This window comes from Ochotona curzoniae, unplaced genomic scaffold (assembly GCF_017591425.1).
Source record: "Ochotona curzoniae isolate NIBS_2020 unplaced genomic scaffold, NIBS_Ocur_1.0 contig_49, whole genome shotgun sequence".
In the NCBI taxonomy this organism is placed as follows: domain Eukaryota; kingdom Metazoa; phylum Chordata; class Mammalia; order Lagomorpha; family Ochotonidae; genus Ochotona; species Ochotona curzoniae.
The window spans coordinates 7,442-12,280 of NW_024466414.1; the positions used below are offsets into that span (position 1 = coordinate 7,442).

At 44.3% G+C, this 4,839-nt stretch overlaps 1 long non-coding RNA gene across 1 annotated transcript; it reads left to right on the forward strand.

Moving 5' to 3' along the window:
- The first annotated feature begins 499 nt into the window (after positions 1-499).
- On the forward strand, positions 500-2,907 carry LOC121161866. Its single transcript, XR_005884734.1, has 3 exons — positions 500-578; positions 672-723; positions 2,755-2,907. It is a non-coding gene; the product is annotated as an uncharacterized LOC121161866 (long non-coding RNA).
- Positions 2,908-4,839: the final 1,932 nt, after the last annotated feature.

Sequence of the window (4,839 nt, forward strand, 5' to 3'; positions counted from 1 at the left end):
TATTCTTTTATAAAGACAAGGAGAAATGGAAATGGAAACAATATATTTTATGGAAAAAATCCATATTAATCTACTACGCCTGTGAGGATTCTGTTCCCAGTTAAAGGCCAAAGGAGGGAATTTAGGGTAGAATGTGGCTTTCCTCTTTTGACATGTAGCATCAATACATTTTCCTCTCTTGGATACCATTGCTGTTAAATTAACAAGTTGTTTTTAATTACAACTTAATATGATGTCAGTGTGTTTCCAAGAGGAAGCCAGTATTGAGTGGTGCAGCCTGGAGGACGGAGCTTGGGACCCTCCTGGACTCGTCCTTGTCACTGGGCAGTCCTGAGCCGAACCCTCACTGCTACCTACACAGTACAGGTGGCACCCCCTTGCGCGCTCATCGAAGGATTTAGTCACCGTCAGTTTACGAAGAATCTCGAGGAGCTGAAAGATGGCATGCATTTTGCTTTATTATTTTTTTTTTATTTTATTATTATTTTTCTACATTTAGTTTGACCATCTATTATCTCAATGCTACTGCCAAGGGCCAGAAGGCAGCAAACCTGGATCTCAAAAAGAAGATGAAAATGGTAAGAATGCGTTTCACAGAAACGTCGTCTTACTTAGTGTCAAGGAGGAGAAGGGAGGAGTTCTGACTGCTGCTCCCGTCTCTTCCGGTGTAGCAAGCGCTGGAGAACAAGATGCGGAACAAGAAGATGGCGGCCGCCCGCGCAGGTGAGAGGCGCTGAGGGCGCGAGCTTCATTTCTCAGCTGCCGCCGTGCTCCCCGCTTTGCTTTGTTCCTCCAAATGGAGGGTTCGATAGCGGGCGGTCTGCCTGAAGTGGGCAATTCCGTCCACAGTCCCATGGCCCGTGTTTCAAGTCTTCGCTTTATATTCAGGGAGATGGGTTGTTTTACGAGGAATTTTAAAAGGGGAGAAAGAAAAAAAACTTAGGAATGTAAATTTAACAGTAGCTTTTTAAAAAAATTAACCTTGAATACTGGTAGAAAATGAAGAGAACACCCCAAAGTCACATTGCAGACACAAAGGCAGACTCGCCCTTGCACATTTTGACTATTTTTACACTTGGATGGAGACAATGGGAAGATCCCAGGGGTGTGTCTCTCTGAGCTCATCACAGTGGCTGCCAGGAGCCTCCTCTAATCCATTAGCTGTGCTTTTTCTAAGCCTGCTGAATTATAAAGTAAACTTGGCCCTCCCTAGCTGTAATATGCATGTTTTGCATCCAAAGATCCAATCAACTGCCAATCAAAAACATGATTTTTCTTTTATATAAAATCACATTAGGAATAATCATGTGCAAATTTTAAAATAACATCATTATCCCTTAAACAGTACATCCTGGCAGCTGTTTACCTACCATGTGCATCGCATTAGGCAGTGTGAGCAATCCAGAGATGGTCTAATGTGTGTGTGTAGGCTATACTTAAAAAGTGCCATTTTGTGGTAGGGATATGCGTATCTGTGAATTTTTGTGCCTGAAGAGTATTGGAACCAATCCTCTGTGGTAATCAGGAGATCATTTCCACGGGAAACAAGAACGCAAGTGGTCCTTGGAAGGCCAGCCTCCAGAGTCAGGAAGTGCAGGGCCGACACAGACAGAGCCCTCTTCGTCACGGGCCTTTCCGGGAGCGCGGGAGGGGAGGGTTAGTGCGCCCTCCCCATCATCGTCCAGGTGACGACTGGCCAGCATCGCTTGAGTCCATGGGGGAAGAATTACATAGGGGCGGGAGGTACGACTTCTCCACTCGTAAACCTGAACTTGCTGCCTAAGACAGAGACAGTCATCCCCTTAATGTTCATGTCTGGGGGTGCCGGGTGCTGCAAAAGTCTGAGCTTTGTGGAGCTCTCCTGTGAACTGTGCTGCTTCTCAACTATGAACGTAAAATTTCTGTTAAAATAGATGTTAGTTTAACAGTCACTGCTTGTCCTCTCTCAGTGTCACTTTCTTAAGAGTTTATTCCCACTTCCGTGTCTTCAGTTCTGTAACTGTCATGTTTGGGAGAAGGCAAGAGGTCATTCCAGCGTCTTACTTCCGTGGCCTAGACAAACCTTCACGAGTCCTTCACCAAGAGAAGCAGTAACTAGATCTCTTTTTCTAATTGTGTCCAGCCCATAGCCCTTATCTGAGAAGTGATGACTGTAGACTTGAAGTCTAAGAAGGGGTTACAGTAGTGGGTGCTGCGTAGGTTCATTTAGACTTTGCAGATGGGGAACTAGAACAGCATACAACACACATCCCAGCAGCGCTTTTGTGTAACAGGACAGCACCAAATTCGTGCTTAAAGTGGTAGGTGCAAAGTTCTGGATTCTAAGCTAAGAATTCTAGTTGAGACTTACTGTTCCCTTAATGAAATAATGGTGCAATGTTCTAGCATGCCATTAGCTGACTTTCCCCGAGCTGTGTGCAGTCTCACAGTAACTATGCCCTGAGTAGTTATTGGACAACGAGGACCTCTTGGCTTTGGAAAGATCTGAAAATGATACATCTCCATGTTCATTACATTTGCAGTTGTGAGTAAGCATTGCAAAAAAGCAAGACTTTGATTCTCCTGTAATTGCAATTTATCAGAATTTTATTAAGTAAATATAGAAACATTTTGAATAGAAAAGTGGTGAGTATTAAAGCAGAGTAGGGCACTTTTGGAAGATCCACATTTCAGACAGCCTCCCCTTAGACAGCTAAGCAGGAACCGAGTTCAATGTGCCTTTGTTGGATCAGCGCTTTCTCTCTTTTTTAACAGCCGCAGCTGGTGGTGGCCAGTAACTCGCACAGATATCTGGACGGTTTCTTTCTGTTGAAGAAACAACCCCTTGTTCTACCCCAGACGGATTATCAAGGTCATGTTCTTGCATAAAAGCATCATCAGTCCCACGTGAACCAGGGGTCTCCACCTCTTCTCAATTACAGATCTGTTCCTGCGCCACTGCTTTTTGCCCTGCTCTGCCCCCCTGCTTTAATGCAGTAAATTGCTGGTGTGACCCAGCTATGTAGGCTAGGATGGGGGTTAATTTTCAAAACAATGCTTGTTTGCTAAAGCCCATTTCTTCAGCCTTGTCTTGAGCTACGCGTGACTTTACCTTCCTGTTTTTCCGTCTAAGCTCAGAAAATAAGGAACTCACCTACTTTTACGAGAGCAGAAACATATATATATATATAAATATATTTTTTCCTCCTGTTCCCACAAATATACATGCAGCCTGGATTTGGCCTGAGAAGGAATTGAGTCGCTAAGCGAGTGCAGAGTGGGGATGTCTCCTGCCTTCACGAGCTTCTTGACTCTGAACCAACCCAGCTCTTCATCAATTCAAGTAAGGAAGAGAACCAATGCCAGAAGTGACTGCTGCCCCACAGTGTGTCTGTTCGAATTTCAGTGACCGTTTCCCTGGGCTTACTCTCTCAGCATTCTACAAGTTTTCGTTGCTTTGTTGTCAAGGCTAGAAAACACACTTCTGTTTGTGGGCTTTTGTGTCTCGGTGAGTTGAAAGAATATTGTAAAATGAACATCAGCCCTGACCGCGAGCAGCCATGCCCACTTGCCCTCACCAGCCTGGGCAGCATGCCTCCACTCCGCCCCTCTCTGGAGCCACACCAGTCCCCCTGCCAGTCCCTGCACCGGCCATGCTGATGTGTGTCACCCTCCTGTGGTTTCTCCTTTCTGACCTCACGATTCTGTCAGTCCTCTTGCTGATCGTCTTTTCCCGATAGCATCGCTTCTCCATCACGGAGCCTTCACGACAGGCTGCCTTGAGTGCGTAGGTCGTTAGTTATGTTTATCTCCATGTGATTTTCAGTGGTTCTTGTATGCACGCGTCGTCTTTCCTACACAGGTTGTAAGCTCCCTTTGAGCAGGGACCGTATCTTCTCATCCTTTTGTATGCCTAGGACAGTGCTGTGCACAGGTAGGCGCGAAATAAATGCTTGTTAATTAAATTGAATCAATTTAACTTACAGCAGTTACATTATGACATTAAAACTGTTACTTGCATGAAAAATGTTACTATGATGAAAGAAATGGATTATGTGTTGATGGGCCAAGTTTATTATTTCATTAGATTGGAATGCTGATGAGTAAATAAAGCCAGAGTTGATTTCAACTTGGAAAATTTTTGCACTGTGGTAATCATATCAGATATTCGATGTATTATATTGCCAAATTTACGGTGTGGTTGACACTCCCTTGCCGTTGCTCTGCCTCATAAACATGGTGAGAGGTGACAAACTGCTCCCCCAAGACATTCGCCTCCCTGAGGCGGTGCGCTCATGTGATATGCTGAGCAAAGTTTCAGCCTTTCTGTCAGTTGAAAAATGCTTGGAGTTTTTAAACCACTTAAATACACTGACTGGAGCATGTTGGTTTGTCCTGCCGTCTCCCCAGCGGCAAAATCCCCACACAGCGACTGCTCCTTCCGGGCTGTTCGAGAACTGTTCACGGTGGCTGGCACTGGGATGATCGGACTGCCAGCGGTTGTGTCTGCATTGCTGTTTCCATGATTATGATCAGAGCTCTAGGGAAAATTCAGACAGCAAGGAAGCAGGAATTAGGTGGCGAATCTCTGCAAAAACTAAATTTACTTAACCGAATTATTTGATCATTCGTTTTGAAAACCCAGAACCTGCATTCACACACACTCTTTGAATTGTTGCTTTTGACCTTTGAGGAGTACACATGAGCTAAACCAGCTCCAAGGGTTTATTACAGCATGAGCCTCATCAGGACTGGTTTTTTTTTTTGTTTTTTTTTTTTTTCTTATCTTAAAGGAATCATCATGTTTTTCTTCAAGTCTCTGAACCAAAAATATATATCAAAATAAAAAATAAACAGGTT